Genomic DNA, 18,382 nt, shown 5'->3' with positions numbered 1-18,382 from the left:
ACCGTACCAAAGGATGTGGTACCTACCAATTACAGACAGATTGAAAAGATTGTATCAATCAGAGCAGACTGCTGGAAAGATGAGATGGCATGCCGAGCATACTCAGACGGATGGTGAGATGACTCATCCATCAGATGCAAGAGCCTGGAAACATTTCAACAAAGTACATCCAGATTTCGCTAGCAATATCCGGAATGTGTATCTCGGATTATGCACAGATGGATTTAGTCCGTTCGGAATGTCAGGGAGACAATATTCATTGTGGCCAGTCTTTCTTACTCCATACAACCTGCCACCGGAGATGTGCATGCAACGGGAGTTACTATTCTTGACCATATTAATACCTGGTCCGAACCATCCAAAAAGGTCCCTGGATGTTTTCCTACAACCACTGATAAAAGAGTTGAAGGATTTGTGGTCAACAGGGGTGAGGACGTATGACTGTTCAACGAAGACGAATTTTACGATGCGAGCGATGCTTTTGTGGACCATAAGTGATTTTCCTGCCTATGGGATGTTGTCTGGATGGACTACACATGGGAGATTAGCTTGTCCATATTGTAATGGAACGACAGATGCGTTTCAACTGAAGAATGGTAGGAAGACAAGTTGGTTTGATTGTCACCGTCGATTTCTTCCCATTGGCCATCCTTACCGAAGAAACAAGAATTTGTTTAGGCACAAAAGGGTTGTGAGAGACACTCCTCCTCCATATCTAACTGGAGAACAAATTGAAGCGCAAATCGACTACTACGGAGCTAACGAAACAGTTCGTTGGGGTGGTAATTGGCATGTCCCTCGTAATATGCCAGATTCTTACGGTGTTCATCACAACTGGCACAAGAAGAGTATATTTTGGGAGTTGCCATATTGGAAGGATCTTCTTCTGCGCCACAACCTCGATGTGATGCATATAGAGAAGAATTTCTTTGAGAACATCATGAATACAATATTGAATGTCCCAGGGAAGACAAAAGACAACATAAAATCGAGGTTGGACTTGCCGGATATTTGCTCAAGAAGCGAGTTACATATTAAAAGCAATGGACAAGTTCCCGTTCCGATATTCAGATTATCTTCAGAAAAAAAGTCGGTGTTGTTCAACTGGGTGGCATCAGAAGTGAAGTTCCCCGATGGGTATGTTTCGAATCTCTCTAGATGTGTTGAAAAGGGTCAAAAGTTCTCCGGGATGAAGAGTCATGATTGTCATGTATTTATGCAACGACTACTGCCCTTTGCATTTGCGGAGCTACTTCCAACAAACGTACATGAAGCACTTGCAGGTACGTAGTGTATTATATCACAATAATTTACAAAATAATATATGACTAACAATGTGTTTAATTTTTTTTGAATATAAAAGGCATTGGAGCATTTTTCAGGGATCTGAGCACACGCACTCTTAAAGAAGAAGTTGTGGAACAGCTTCAGGAGAACATTCCCATCTTATTGTGCAACTTGGAGAAGATATTTCCTCCCGGATTTTTTGACGTCATGGAGCATCTAGCTGTCCACCTCCCATATGAGGCATTGCTTCGTGGACCTGTACATTACGGATGGATGTATCAGTATGAGCGAGCCATGAAATATTTGAAGGGAAAAGCAAAGAACCTCGCCAAAGTTGAAGGTTCTATAATTGCTGGAAGTTTGACGGAAGAAGTTTCTCACTTCACATCGTACTACTTTGCGTCAAAAGTACGTACCCGGAGAAGAGCTCCAAGAAGATATGATGATGGTGGTGTTGCGCCAACATATGCAGTTGCTGGTGTTCCAGACATCTTTAGCCAGATTGGGCGACTCGGTGGGAAGTCTAAAGAGGTTTGGTGGTCGAGTGAACAAGACGCTCATAGTGCACACACCTATATTCTACTCAATTGCGAAGATCCATTGATGCGTTATTTTGAAAGGTAACATATATTGACACTTCGAAACACATATAAGTATAATTAATTGTATAATTGCGAGAGATTCATTCCTATAAAATGTGATTTTACAGCCTATTTTTTCTCAAGTCGAAGAAACATTTCCTGGTATATCCACAAGTGACGTAGACAAAAGGAAAGATCAACACTTCATTAAGTGGTTGCGGAATCAGGTATTAACTCAAACTTTTTTTTCATACATGATCTGTATTTCATTAACATTCTCTTTATTTTTGCAGGTTGATTATGACGACGACGATGCAGATTATCCTAAGTGGTTACACGAAGTAATTCAATCTCCACTTGTAAAGGTCACCACATCACAGATGTATTTCACACGAGGCTATACTTTTCATACATATGACTATGGTAGACAGCGGGCGACCAGTAACTATGGAATATGTGTGAAAGGGGAAACAGATTTCTACGGGATCTTGACGGAGATTATTGAAGTCGAATTTCCAGGGATACTGAAGCTGAAATGCGTCCTCTTCAAATGTGAATGGTTCGACCCCGTCGTCAACAGAGGTGTTCGGTCTAACAAATTCGGTGTAGTTGATGTCAACGGTGGACGAAGGTACAACAAATTCGAGCCTTTCATCTTAGCTTCACAAGCAGACCAAGTTAGCTTCCTTCCATACCCTCGGATGAGAGATTCAGGTATAAATTGGTTAGCAGTGATCAAAGTTACACCTCGAGGACGAATCATCAGTGGAGAAGAACCACCATTGCAAGAAGAACAGATAAATGAAGTCGAGGAACCTGAACAAGAAATTGATGACATCCTTCTCATTGATCCGCATAATCACGAGTACGGAGATCTTACCGATGATGCCACAGACGAAGCTGTTGAAGACGAGTTTAATGAAAATGATGATGTTTCTAGTGATGACGAGAATGTCGATGTATCCGATTGATGTATTTGTTTTATGAATAAGATGAGGGGGTTTGTTTTATGAATAAGGTAATGCCGGAAGTTTGTTTTATGAATAAGCAAATGTGGGAATTGTGGTTTGGAATGAATAAAGATGGGGTTTGGAATATATGAAGTAGAAAATAAGGAATATGGGGTTTGGGGTTTCGGGTTTCGGGTTTTGGATTCTAGGGATTTAAACATAACCCTCGTTAATTCCACGTAAGCACAAATCGTCGTAAAGTCCTCGTAGTTCAACGAGGAAATAACGACGAAATATAAAAATAAAGAACGCGGGACTCGTTAATTCCACGTAGGATGAAATCGTCGTAAATACCACGTAGGATGAAATCGTCGTAAAAACCACGTAGGATGAAATCGTCGTAAATAAAACGTAAGACAACGAGGAAATAACGACGAAACCTAAAAATAAAGATGGGGTTTGGAATATATGAGGTAGAAAATAAGGAATATGGGGTTTCGGGTTTCGGGTTTCGGGATTCGGGTTTGAGGTTTCGGGTTTGGGTTTTGGGTTTCGGGTTTTGGGTTTCGGGTTTGGGGTTTCGGGTTTGGGGTTTCGGGTTTGGGGTTTCGGGTTTGGGGGTTCGAGTTTGGGGTTTCGGGTTTTGGATTTCGGGTTTTGGATTTCGGGTTTCGGGTTTCGGGTTTGGGGTTCTAGGGATTTAACCATAACACTCGTTAAAAATAACGACGAAACTTAAAATTAAAGATGGGGTTTGGAATATATGAAGTAGAAAATTAAAGATGGGGGTTTGGGTTTCGGGTTTGGGGTTTCGGGTTTCGGGTTTCGGGTTTGGGGGTTGGGGTTTGGGGTTTCGGGTTTCGGGTTTCGGGTTTCGGGTTTGGGGTTTCGGGTTTCGGGTTTGGGGTTTCGGGTTTCGGGTTTCGGATTCTAGGGATTTAAACATAACACTCGTTAATTCCACGTAAGCACAAATCGTCGTAAAGTCCTCGTAGGATGAAATCGTCGTAAATACCACGTATGATGAAATCGTCGTAAATACCACGTAAAAGGATTTAAACAAAACACTCGTTAATTCCACGTAAGCAGAAATCGTCGTAAAGACCACGTAAAAGGATTTAAACATAAAACCCGTTAATTCCACGTAAGTACAAATCGTCGTAAATATCTCGTAGTGTAAAAACTAGAAAAAAAAAAGGAAAATGAGAGAAATACCAGATTAACATGTGGCAAGACTAACAACAATTATAATACGTAAGTCTCGCCCACATGAATTCTAATATCTTCTCCTTTTCCTATTTTTTTCAAATATTTATAATTTGAATAGGATTTTGCTGAGGAATGTGATTTGAGATAAGGTGTGATTTGGGAGTTTGTGTGTGGTTTGAGAATGAGAGTTGTGGGTATATTTATAGGAAAGCAAGCCTCGTTAATTCCTCGTAAGCTAAATCGTCGTTAATACCTCATATAAAAAAACACGGGCCTTTGTGATTCCTCGCAATTTCCTCGTAAAAAAAAACACGGGCCTTTGTAACTGCTCGCTATTTCGTCGTAAACTTACGAGGAATTTGCGACGATATGTAATCTTATATATACACCCGAGCGCTCACTCTTTCTTTCCTCTCTACTTCCTCTCTACTTCCTCTCCATTTCGTAGCAATGGTAAGCCTCTCTGATTCCTCTTTAATTTGGTTAGTTTAGGATAGATTAGGTGATTAGTATAGGGAATTTAGATAGGTTTGCGGATTTTATGTTATTTAGTGTTGATTAGGTGGATAATGTTGGGAAATATATTGTTGATGTTAATTTTAAAATTTTTATTTTTTTCCCAGGTTCGAAAAGGAAGACTTACTGCCCATTACAGAGAGATCTTCGGTGAGTCGGGTAGTCGTTTAGACCCGGCCTCTTCTTCCGCTCCCGGTTCTTCGGATCAGGAGACTGTCCCCGAGACTCAGTACACTCAGAGAGTCTCGGGGTCTACTTCTTCTAGTGCACCATCGGCTCCTCATGTGCCTCCTCCGATGCCTCCTCCTGTGCCTCCTCCGATGGCACCTCCGATGGCCGCCGATATTCATCCTGATTTGATGGTGCCTCCGAGTGCTCCTTACTCGCAGTACACTTTAGAGGACATTCTTAGTCTGCAAGGCAGAGAAGGTTTACCAGTCATCGACCCAGACCGACCGGACGGAACTTTGTGGTATGTTGCATTAATTTTTTTTTAATTTGTTTAAATTTCTTTTATAACATTAAAAAATAATTTATATTTTAAATTTGTATTTTCCAGGTGGGGGGTTGACGGATGTCTTGCATCGGACGTAACCGACACGATCAAGGGTTACTTCTCCATGCCACATCCAAACTGGAGTAAGACGCCTCACTACGTCAGAAAGACGTGGTTCAAAATTTACGCTGTAAGTTTCTATTAATTAATTATATATACTTTAATTTTTTCATGATTTATATATATACTTTCTAAAAAACTAATTGTTAATTTATTTTTTCCAACAGCAAAAAATAATTGGGCCTTGGGGATCACTGAGAGGGTGAGGAAGAAGTTTAACGCGAAGGCGAAAGCTCGCTTGTTGGACACGGTCTCCAACTGGAAGGGTGACTGGATCGTGAAGGGGTATGAGCGTGGCAAACCCGCTGAGCTCACCACGGATGTGTGGGATGGCCTCATCCGTTATTGGCGCCTTCCTGATTCCATTAGAATCGCCCAGGCTTGCTCTAACTCCCGTAACACGGTCGATGAGCACGGAAACGGGCCGATGCTTCACACTACGGGCCAAAAACCCCACGCCGGTGTCCGTTTGGAAATGGTAATTAAATATTTTATTAAATAATTTTTTTAATATATATATTAATTTATTCTAACTTTCTTAAATGTTTTTTAGGCCAAAGAGACGGGACATCTCCCGTCTCTTATGGAACTTTACGAGAGGACCCACAAGAACAAGGCGGGCGTATTTGTAGATGGCAAGTCCGAGCAAATCTACAACGACGTAGTTGCTCGGGTTGAAGACCGCCAGACTCAGCTGACCCAGCAGTCTACCGACGGATTACCCGTCACCTTATCCACACTTGAAGTGGATAAGATTTACGAGGAGGTAAATTTTAAAAAAAATAATTTTTTATTATTCATTTAATTTAACTTTAAATTTTTACTTACAATATTTATTTTTTGTTTTTAAGGTTGTCCCTAAAAAAAAGGGACGGACGTTGGGTATTGGTTCCGTCAACGATGTTCCGAGAGCGACATCGTCTTATGGTCAGCGACGGGATGATGAAGTCACTGAGCTGCGTAGAGAGTCCGCTCAGCTGCGTAACGAGTTGACCGCGACAAAATCTCGTATGGGTGGAGTCGAGGGCTTCTTGGACGTTATTGCGGCCACAAATCCGGAATGGGAGTCCATGTTGAGGAACATGCGACAACAACATCCCATTCAAGGCGAGTCATCCGACGTACATAACGAGGCGGATGTTACGAGGAGGAGTGATGAATTCTACCGGGCGATGAACGACCCTTAGTTTTTTTTTTCGGTTGTTGTATTATATAAATTCAAAACTTATTTATATATAAAATATTTTCATATTGATTTATTTTTATTTTAAATTTTAATTTATTATTAAATTAAATAATTTTAATTATTTTTTAATTATATTTTTAAATTCTGTAAAATAATAAAAACGAAGTAAATTCGTAGCTAATGTACGACCTCTTTACGTGGAAACCTTATGAGGAAATGACGAGAAATACTAAACGAGTATTTTACGAGGAACCATTTACGAGGAAAGATTTACGAGTATTTTACGAGGAAATCCTTTCGTGGTTTTTACGTGTATTTTGCGAGGAAACTCTTTCAAGGTATTTACGTGTAGATTACGAGGAACTCTTTTCGAGGTATTTACGAGGAAATATAGCGACGTCCTTACGTGGAATATTGACGTGGTCTTTACAACGAATAGCTCTACTTCGTCTTTACGACGAAATATATTCATCGCTAAGTTACGACGAATTAGCGAGGAAATATGTGTTACGACAGACGAGTAACGAGCAAACGCGCTTCCTCGCTAATTCGTCGTAAAGCCTCTTTTACGACTAAATAACGAGGAAAACCGCCCTCGTTAAGATTATGTTTTCTTGTAGTGGAAAGTCCTTGCATCATGTGATCGATACCCCCAAGGTAAAGCCTACACTTTTATTTATGCTAAGAAATGAGGTTGGTAGAGGGGAATGTCAGACAAGATTTAAGTTGTTGGCTAGATGAATTTGGTTGCTAAGCTAGGATATGGTATAATGTGCTTTTGTGATTAGGACTTCTTAGATGTGGATTGCAATATTGAAGAAGTTATGATTCTAAGTTTTAAATCATGTGAGTCCCTGTTATTTTTAAAACCTCTTTCAGAGAGACTGCCTGTTTGTTTTGCTTGAGGACAAGCAAAATGGTAAGTCTGGGGGAGTTGATAGACCATGGATTTGACCCATTTTTATCCATAGTTTATAGGTGTTTTTACTAGTAATTATTATATTATAGAGTCTATTTATTATATTTATAAGATCATAAGTGATTTCGAGATAAATGATGATTTGGGAGCATTTTGGAGATATTTGAAGCAAGCACCCGAGATGGCCATCGAGCTCGACCATCGGTCGATATTGGAGAGGAATAATTGATCGATGTTCATATCTTGACATCGATCGACAGCGAAGCGCGCAGAAAGCCCGTTTGGCCACAGCCGACTTGAAGCCCAAGTCTTCACCAATTTACAAGATTACCCCTGACGAGTTTTAACCTAATTATATAAGCTTTGCCACCATGTTAGAGGCAAAGTGTGCTTTTCTTGTTTTATTATTTTCGCAGCAAGGTTTTCTAGGATTTTGATAGATTGGAGAGAAGATCCAAAATTATAATTTGTGATTGGAACTCCATTGATATCTATTTACTATTCTAATGAAGTTTTCTTACCTAACTGCTGTTATGAATTTTTTAGCCATGTCTGAGTAGTTCCATTGTTAGATTTTAGGGTTTAAATAGGTTAGGAGGGATTATCCCCAACTATAGATTGCTGAGTTGTGGTAATTGTCATTAGGATTATTCATTAATGCTTGTCTCTAGATTAGCTACCTAGAACTTGCCCTAGGATTGATAGATAAAAGCGAGAGCTGCATTCTCATCCTGAAAAAATTCTAACTGAGCTAAGTTTCTTGCTATGAGTAAGGCGAGAGCTGATCTAGTGAGCTTAGTAAGCTATCATTCAACCCGCGCATAAAGCTTAACTAGAAGCGCGCCGATCGATATCATTATTGAATAATCGATCGACGGAGCGAAAGGTGAATCGATCGATATCCCTATAGGATCATCGATCGACACTTTCTAATTGATCGACATACGATAGTTGAGATCATTAGATCTAGTTAATAGACAAGTCCAAACATGCGAAAGCTGATAGACTTGTTGACTAAGTAGTTGAGCTTTACATTATCATGCATGCAACTCATTAGACATCTATAAGATTATAATCCCAAGTTTCCTGAATAAAAACCCTAAGTCTAATTCTTTCCTTTTTAAGCACCAAAACCCTCAACCAATCTATTGAACAAACACTTGTTCAATATAAAACTGCAGTTTACATTTAAATCTCTAAAATCATCTAGCTTAACAAATCATATTAGATTTCTTAGGTTCCCTAGCTCCATGTGAATTTGATCCCTAAGTCCTACAACTCGACCTCTTATTTGAGAGAGTATAAATCACTCCTTAGGGTAATTTGAGTGGTATCATCCATCAACCTGCGGCCGTAGCCAACCTGCGGCCGTAGCCAAACCTGCGGCCGTAGCCAACCTGCGGCCGTAGCCAAACTTGCGGCCGAAGACAAACTTGTGACTCGTTGGTCCATTACAGCACGTAGCCAAACCTGTGGCCGTAGCCAAACCTGCGGCCGAAGCCAAACCTGTAGCCGAAGCCAAACCTGCAGCCGAAGCCAACCTGCGACCCGAAGGTCGATAACGGCCGAAGCCAACATACACGGCCCGAAGGCAAAAAAACATACTTTACTTAATTAAATCATATTCATCTAATCATGTACTTTCCATAAATTACTTCAATTCTCAATCGGTTCCTATAACATTTCCAACCTAACATTCTAATTCTGGTCAAATCAAAACAACATATTTCACATAAACATCTCAATCAAACATGACATCATTTCATGCAATCTAGTATGCAATTATCCCATGAACGCATGAACGTTCTTCGATCCTTGAGAAGTAGCTCGAAGAACGAAGAACGAACTTTCCATAAACGATTCCTCTAACGCATAATTATCATTCTAACAAACCAACTATAATAAAAATACTAGTTATTAAGTTGCCACGAATCACGCCCTCGCCTTCGCTGAATCTCTAGGATTCAAAGACTCTGAACTTCCTTGCGTTTTCTGGTGAAGAACTCTTTAGCTACTCCTCATTCGATCCCTATTCTCAATCTTCTCTCTCTACAAACTCGTTCTTGCTCTGACTTCTCTCTAAATCTAGTTTTCTTGGTTGTCTTGAAATGAGAGCTGGAGGTCTCTTTTTATACTAGTTTCTGGACTTGTTCACCAAGCCGGACATTTAGTGTCATTTCCTTATTTGTCTTGGTCAAAGACTTCCTCACCATGCCGGTCACTTAATACCATTTTCCTTATTTGGCTTGGTCAAAGATCACCATCAATGGCTCGACTTGATATCTTCGATTCTTTCATTAGCTGACTCCCACATATCTGACCTTACTTTTGTATTATCCCGCAATGATGGCTAGTCAAACTTTCCTTACTTCGAACTCGCATTGTCCAACAGCCTAACATTCCTTAATTGGTCTTGCAGTCTTGATCTTGCCTTACGTATGCTCTAAACGTTCCATGATCAGTTTATCATCGCTCCGCCAGTTCCGAATTTATTCCATGGGCTCACTTAGGATCCCACACATAGTCAAGATATGTTTTTACAAGTGTTTCCACACTTAGAAAAGCACTCTCCTTGTAGCATAAAACCTCTTGCGATTTATTTCCTTCAAATTTAAAAATACTTCGGGAGCGAGTCGTTACAGAGAGCCTTGTTGTCAACAGTAGGAGTAGTGTGCAACATGCAAACCAACCAGTTGTGCCTGACGCTCATAGACCCCCATGTCTACTACGAACCTATTCCAGTCATGAAGCCACAGACGTCCTCCAGAAGAGTTGATGATCCAGGACTCATTGCAGCATGCCACTGTAGAGTTGAGTACGAGACATAATACTCTGCATCGATCGAAACTCACACCGCAACATCGATCGATAGTTATGATTTTAGAGAATAGAGTAGGTATTAAGAGATTAAAGGTAGATTAGAGAAGGTTAATGGGAGATTTGTAGAGAGATTAGGTAGTAAACATGTTTAAGAGTATTTAAGAATCATAATGAACAAGAGAGAGAGTCTAGAGAGATAATCCCAAAATTCTTAATTATTAATCTGATCAGAGTTTGCAATATATATGAGGAGGCAACACTAGGATGAGGGTTTCATAAAGAGGCATTATTATAAAAGATAAGGTTTGCTTTAATTCAAACCATCCAATGAGCTTCTTCCTTGTGCATAAAGCTCATTTTGCTTTATCCAGCTCTTCTCCAGCCTGTCACATGCGCCTCCTCTTCCCATGCAACGGTTTGATGCCTTAGCTAATGGAATAGGGCTTCTCTTCTTCATCCAAAGTTACTCGGGTAACTAGTATAACTAGGGTAACTTTGGTTTAACCTTTGCAAGTTACTCGGGTAACTAGTATTACTACGCCATGTACGACCTCTTCATCATACTCAACTCCTCATGTCTTTCTCTTCCCATATATTGATCTCATCTCAACACTCCCCCTCAAGCTTAGCTTTGTGAAAGTCTAGGCTTGGATAGCCATGAGATCTTCCTCATTAAAAACCTCACCAAGGAAAACTCATTGGGACAAAACCTTGATGAGGGAAAAAGAGTAAAGACCTCATGACTTAGGGGATCAGCTCCTTCTCCTCCCAAGATCTATGAGTCCCAATCTGATGTGAATGGATTCCATAGTCTTTTGTCTTGCTTCCTTGGTGAACACATCTGCCAACTGATCTTCACTTCTTGTATAACATGGCAAGATCACTCCCAAGACTATCATCTGCCTCACCTTGTGGCAGTCTACTTCAATGTGCTTTGTCCTCTCATGAAACACTGAGTTTGTAGCAATGTGAATAGCCGCCTGATTGTCACAATGCATAGTCATTGGTGTTGCTTGCTCAATCTCCAAGTGCCTAAGGATCCCTTTGATCCAAACCAACTCGTTGGTAAGCTTCAGCATAGCTCTATCCTCAGCTTCAGCACTAGAGCATGATACAACCTTTTGCTTCTTACTCTTCCAAGTAACCATGTTTCCTCCAATGAAAGTGCAGTAGCCTGTTGTAGACCTTCTGTCTGCTCTATCACCAGCCCAATCAGCATCACAATAACCCACAACTTCAGTGCTTTTATTGCAGCCCATCCATATACCAAACTCTTGAGTTCCATTCAGGTACATGAGAACCCTCTCCACCATGCGCCAGTGATGCTCTTTTGGAGCTTGCATATGCTGGCTCACTTGATTCACAGCAAAACAAATGTCTGGCCTAGTGATGGTCAAGTATATCAGCTTGCCCACAAGCTTCCTATACAGCTTTGGATCATGGAACAGCTTGCTGTCTTCAATCTCCCCCTCACGTGGAACCTTGTACCCATCCTCCATGGGCATCTTGGCTGTTCTTCCTCCATACGCACCAGCATCCTTCAAGAGATCCAATGCATACTTCCTTTGAGAGACAAATAACCCTTCCTTGGATCTGCATAGCTCAATCCCAAGAAAATACTTCATCTCTCCCAAATCCTTTATATCAAATATTGATTTCAGAAACTCCTTGGTGGCTCGGATTCCTTCCTTATCACTGCCTGTTATGATGATGTCATCCACATACACAAGCAAAACAATAATGCATGAGGGAGTATTGAGGGTAAAGAGAGTGTGATCAAGCTCGGACTTCCTGAAGCCTCTACCATTCAGTGTTGTGCTTAGCTTATTGTACCATGCTCTAGGTGATTGTTTCAATCCATAGATGGCTTTCTTCAGTCTAAGAACATTTCCTGGCTTCACCATTCCTTCAAGACCCGGAGGTGGTAGCATATAGACTTCATCTTCTAGCTCTCCTTGGAGGAAAGCATTCTTCACATTCATTTGCCAAAGATCCCACCCAAGGTTGGTTGCAACTGATAGTACAATCCTAATGGTATAGGTTTGGGTGAAACATCTTGCTACCAGCCTTGTCTTACGCCTATCAATCTTCCCATTAGGTAAATACTTGATGGTGAAGATCCACTTGCATGACACAGCTCTCTTCCCCTTAGGCAACTCACTCTCATACCATGTATCATTTCTAATCATGGCATCAGCCTCATCATTGACTGAATCCCTCCACTCTTGAATCAGCATTGCTTCTTCATAGCTTCTTGGCACATAGCTTTCATCTAAGCTTACCATAAAGGAGTAGTGCTCTTCTGGAAACTCAGCAAAGGAGCACACAGCTTGGGAAGGATGTTCCACAGCCTGGGCATTGTAGTACACTCTCGTGTTTACCCAGTTTCTCGTGTTTGCCCAGCTGGAAGCATCCCTCTTTACATGTGTGCTTCTTCTCAAAGAAACCTCTACTTGTTCCTCAACGGCTTCTTCTTGTATCTGGATTTCTTCTCCAGCTTCCTGACCTTTATTCTGAACTTCTAATGCAGCATCATCTGCGATCAAAGATCATGTTTCCTCTTTGACATAGGACTTTCCTTTTTTTCATTATGTTTCCTTATTTATTGTTTAGGTGCTTTCCAGTTAGGAATAGGAGTTTTACGAATCCCTTAAGGATCGGGATGTTTTAGTTCTTATATAAACAGAGGCATACAACCTCTTGTGATTTACGATTTGATTAATAATAATTATAAGGTTTCGGTTTTAAAGAGCTTTGCAAAAGGCACTGCGAAGAGTATTCGCGCCCTATCTATCTTGTTTTCGAATTACCTTCGAACACAAGTTACCGGTTTCTAGATCAAACCCTTGATCTTTGAGACATATAGCTTCCGCACTCTATCAGTTGGTATCAGAATCAGTACGTTTCGGGAAAGAACTTCGTGTTTTCAATGACTAAGAAAACAGGAGGTGCTGGAGGTGACAATCGGGATCAGAATCCGGAGGGAACTACACTGGAATTAACTGAGGTATGAGACCTAATCATTGAGACGCAGACAGCGACACAATCATCTATCCAACAACTAAGCGACGCCGTTGGTGCCTTAACAGCCCGCCTTAACCACTCGATTGGACCCACAAGCCCAACCGGTCATTAATGCCCCACCGCACATTGATCAACATCAACTTCCTCCACTCCCGCACCAACGACATCAACAACAACAAAATCAACAACAACTTCCACCTCCGCGAAATCAAAACTTCCCACCTTACCCGCAAGACCAACGACAACAACATAGGAACCGACGTCAAAATCCAAACGAGGAAGACGAAGATGAAGCCCATCGCCGTCTCTTTTATGAGGATCTGAGGCAACGGGATAACTATCCAAACCGTTGGGAAGGAAGCTTTAAAGTGGACATACCGGAGTTTCATGGAGGACTTCGAGGAGACGACCTCGTTGATTGGCTCATAACAGTCGAAGAAATCTTGGAGTTCAAACAAGTACCTCTAGATCGACGGGTTCCCCTGGTTGCCATGCGTTTTCGGTGCCATGCTGCGACATGGTGGAAGCAGCTTAAGACTACACGTTCCCGGACAGGCAAAGAACCAATTCAATCTTGGGAAAAACTAACGAAACATCTTCGCCAGACCTTCCTGCCTCACAACTATGAAAGCACGATGTATACACGTTTACAGAACCTGAGGCAAGGAAGTCGCAGTGTCAACGAGTATGCGGAGGAATTCTCGCTATTATTAACTTGTAATGAGATCAGTGATAGCCAAGTACAGCTTGTCTCTCGTTTTATTGGAGGCTTACGACAACAAATTCAAACCGCGATGGCACAATTTGATCCATCGACGGTCGGAGAAGCTCATAAGCGTGCTTTGTCATTTGAACAGCAGTCACGTTCTTCTACATGGAATACACAATCCAATCGAACTCATGATCAGTCGGGAACCAACGCTCCATCAACAGCAACGAAAGACGCTAGTGACACCGCGAACCCCTCGACGAAACCAAGTACACAAGAAGAACAGACATTGCGGCGTTCAACTCGCCCTAATGCCCTCCGTTGCTATTCTTGCGGACAACACAGACACAGACAAACAGCGTGCCCACATGCCACACGCTGAGGACTTGTAGCAGAGGACGTACAGGACCAAGATGTGTATGATTCTCAGGAAGAAGAAGAACCCAGCATCGAAGATATCATCATTCCTACCACGGGAGACATGGGTCACATGCTGGTGCTTCGCCGTTCGTGCATAACCCCACGTAAAAACGACCAATGGCTACGTACCAACATATTTCGCTGTACGTGTACTATCAACGACCGCGTCAGCAGTTTTGTTATCGACTCGGGAAGCTGCAGGAACGTAATTTCTGAGGAAGCCGTTACTAAACTAGGCCTCCTGTGTGAGAATCATCCAACACAGTACACGTTGGGTTGGTTAAACGACAGTGCCACGGTGCGCATATCTCAACGAACACTGGTCTCTTTCTCGATTGTCCCCTACTACACCGATCGCATCTATTGTGATATCGCACCTATGGATATCAGCCATCTCTTACTTGGACAACCTTGGGAATTTGATCGGAATATTCTTCATAATGGAGCCGACAATACGTACCAGTTTACATGGAACTCGCACAAGATCCTATTGCTTCCATCAAAGGAACTAGCACCGCCATTGTCGCCAAAACCAGCAAAGTCACCACCGCCTCCAGAGCCAACTAATGCCAAAACCAACCTCCTTTGTTCATATTTGAAATTTGTTTCTGAGCTACGGATGGAGGGACGGGCATTCGCTCTCATTCTAACCACAGTGGATCACGCCATCACGTCACAACTGAGCCCGTCATTGAGTCCAATCCTAAAAGAATTCAATGACGTGTTTCCACCGGAACTACCTACGGAGCTACCACCTTTACGGGATATACAACATCAAATTGATCTTGTTCCAGGTTCAACGCTTCCGAACAGGCCACATTATCGTATGAGCCCTTTAGAGCACGAAGAGTTGAGACGTCAAGCAGAAGATCTCCTTCGAAAGGGTCACATTCGTGAAAGCCTGAGCGCATGTGCGGTACCTGCCCTATTGATACCCAAGAAAGATGGAACATGGCGAATGTGCGTTGATAGTCGAGCGATTAATAAAATCACCATTCGTTATCGCTTCCCTATCCGGCGGCTGGATGACTTATTAGACCAAATTGGGACATCAAAAATATTTTCTAAGAATGATCTCAAGAGTGGTTATCATCAAATCCGCATTCGGCCGGGAGACGAATGGGAAACTGCTTTCAAGACTCGCGAGGGCCTTTTCGAGTGGTTAGTCATGTCGTTTGGATTGTCGAATGCACCGAGCACATTTATGCGAGTCATGAATCAGGCATTACGTCCATTCATCGGGCGTTTTGTTGTCGTCTATTTTGATGACATTCTTATATTTAGCTCGTCCGCGGCCGCCCATGCAAACCATCTCCGTCAAGTTCTGCAAGTACTTCGAGCAGAGAAACTTTTCGCGGCACAACATAAGTGTAAGTTTGGTGTGTCTCAGGTCCTCTTCCTGGGGTACATCGTGTCCGATCAAGGATTATCAGTGGACCAATCGAAGATTGAGGCAGTCCGGTCTTGGCCAACGTCCACAACAGTTTCGGAAGTCTGGAGCTTTCACGGTCTTGCGTCCTTCTATAGACGCTTCGTGCACCACTTCAGTTCAATCATGGCGCCGATAACTAATTGTATGCGTGACGGTAAACTCGTCTGGACGGCCGAGGTGGCGCAAGCATTTACACTGATCAAAGAGAAACTCACGACTGCACCCATTTTTGTCCTACCGGACTTCTCCATCACCTTTGAACTTCATTGTGATGCTTCTAAACTCGGCATCGGGGCAGTCTTAAGTCAAAACAGTCGACCGGCCGTATATTACAGTGAGAAATTGTCAGGTGCGCGTGGCCGTTATAGTACGTACGATGTTGAATTCTATGCCATTGTCCAGGCCATCAAACACTGGCGCCATTATCTAGTTCACCGCGATTTCGTGCTCTTCACGGATCATGACACACTGCGACATCTTGACAGCCAGGCCAAGGTTTCTTCTTGTCACGCAGGATGGATTGCGTATTTACAACAATTTTTGTTCTCGATTCGGCATCAGTCGGGGAAAACTAATCGGTTCGCCGATGCGTTGAGTAGGCGTCACAGTCTGCTCACCACCATGCATACGTCCGTGTTAGGGTTTGCTTCTTTGGCCGATCTATACGAAACTGACCCATTCTTCGCTCGTATTTTTCGAGAGACTGAACGCGAGCCGAGCGATGACTACTCCATTCAGGATGGCTTTCTGTTTCATGGCATACGCTTATGTATCCCTGAGTGCAGCCTACGACTACATATCGTCGCAGAGCTACATAACGAAGGTCACGTCGGACGAGATCGCACCTTGCAGATGATCTCCACATCGTATTTTTGGCCTTCCTTACGTCGGGACGTGGAGCGTTTCATTGAGCGATGTCGCATTTGTCAACAAGCTAAAGGGAAGTCGTCTAATGCAGGATTATATCTTCCTCTTCTGATTCCTACACAACCATGGACAGATGTGAGTATGGACTTTGTCCTAGGGTTTCCTCGCACTCAACGGGGTTTTGATTCCATTTTTGTGGTTGTGGATCGATTCTCTAAAATGGTCCATTTTATAGCCTGCAAGAAGAAAACTGATGCGGTTCAAGTGGCTATTCTTTTTTTCCGAGAAGTCTATCGTCTCCATGGTTTGCCTACTTCTATCGTGTCCGACCGTGATACTCGTTTCCTCAGCCACTTTTGGCGTTCCTTGTGGAAACTCCTTGGCACCTCCCTTGACATGAGCTCCGCCTATCACCCACAGACGGATGGTTAAACTGAGGTGGTGAATCGCTCGCTTGGCAACCTGTTACGTAGTTTAGTCGGCGACAATATTCGTTCATGGGATTCAAAGCTTTGTCAAGCTGAGTTTGCACACAACCATGCCGTGAATCGTAGCCTGGGCGTATCACCGTTTCATGTTATTTATGCAATCGTACCCCGCGGTCTTTTGGATCTCATGACGGCCCCGGACAAGACGCGTCTTCACGGGGAAGCTGTTGACTTCATCAACGAGCTTCAAACAGTCCATCAGCAAGCATGGCAGCAACTTGAAGTGTCAACTTCAAAATAAAAAAAGGCAGCCGATACCAAACGTCGCGAGGCACTTTTTGCACCTGGTGATCTCGTGTGGGTCTACCTTACTAAGGACCGTCTCCCACTTCGCGAATACAACAAGTTAAAATCCAAAAAGATTGGCCCTGTGGAGGTACTTGAGCGCATAAACCCTAATGCATATCGGGTCCGTCTACCAGATCATTTACGAACATCAGACGTTTTTAACGTGAAGCACCTGTCTCATTTTCATGGTGATAATCTCCAGCCAGATTCGTGGTCGAATCCTTCCCACCCGGAGGGACCTGATGCAGCATCATCTGTGATCAAAGATCACATTTCCTCTTCGACATAGGACTTTCCTTTTTTTTCATTATGTTTCCTTATTTATTGTTTAGGTGCTTTCCAATTAGGAATAGGAGTTTTACGAATCCCTTAAGGATCGGGATGTTTTATTTCTTATATAAACAGAGGCATACAACCTCTTCTGATTTACGATTTGATTAATAAGAATTATAAGGTTTTGATTTTAAAGAGCTTTGCAAAAGGCACTGCGAAGAGTATCCGCTCCCTATCTATCTTGTTTTCGAATTACCTTCGAACACAAGTTACCGGTTTCTAGATCAAACCCTTGATCTTTGAGACACATAACTTCCGCACTCTATCAATTTCATCTCCACTTTGGACAGGAGAATCTGAGCTTTGATCTTCTAGACCTCCAGCTTCTTCTGAGCCTTGATCTTTTAACCCTTCAGGTTCAGATTCACTTCTCCCCTCATGTTCAAAGTGGGATGGTTCTTCAGCGGCCACTTGAGTAGGCTCTTCACGCCTGCTCTGATCCTGGGACACGCCAATTCCGAGTTCTTCTAGTATGTTTCTCAAACTAGCAGCTCTATCTGATGGTTGAGAAAGCCCTTCAAGCTCCTCCCAATTCTTCTCTTCATAATACCCTTTATCTTCCATGAACTTCACATCCCTAGACACCAAGACTCTTCTAGCAGTGGGATCAAAGAATTTGTATCCCTTTTGAGATGCGGAATAGCCAATAAGCATAGCCTTGGTGCTCTTTGCTTAAAGTTTGTTTCTCATCTCACCTGGCACCCGTACATAGCACACACACCCAAATGTCCTCAAGT

The sequence above is a fragment of the Brassica napus genome, chromosome C5, assembly GCF_020379485.1.
Source record: "Brassica napus cultivar Da-Ae chromosome C5, Da-Ae, whole genome shotgun sequence".
NCBI classification, from domain to species: Eukaryota; Viridiplantae; Streptophyta; class Magnoliopsida; order Brassicales; family Brassicaceae; genus Brassica; species Brassica napus.
Note: the sequence above shows the minus strand (reverse complement) of the source record.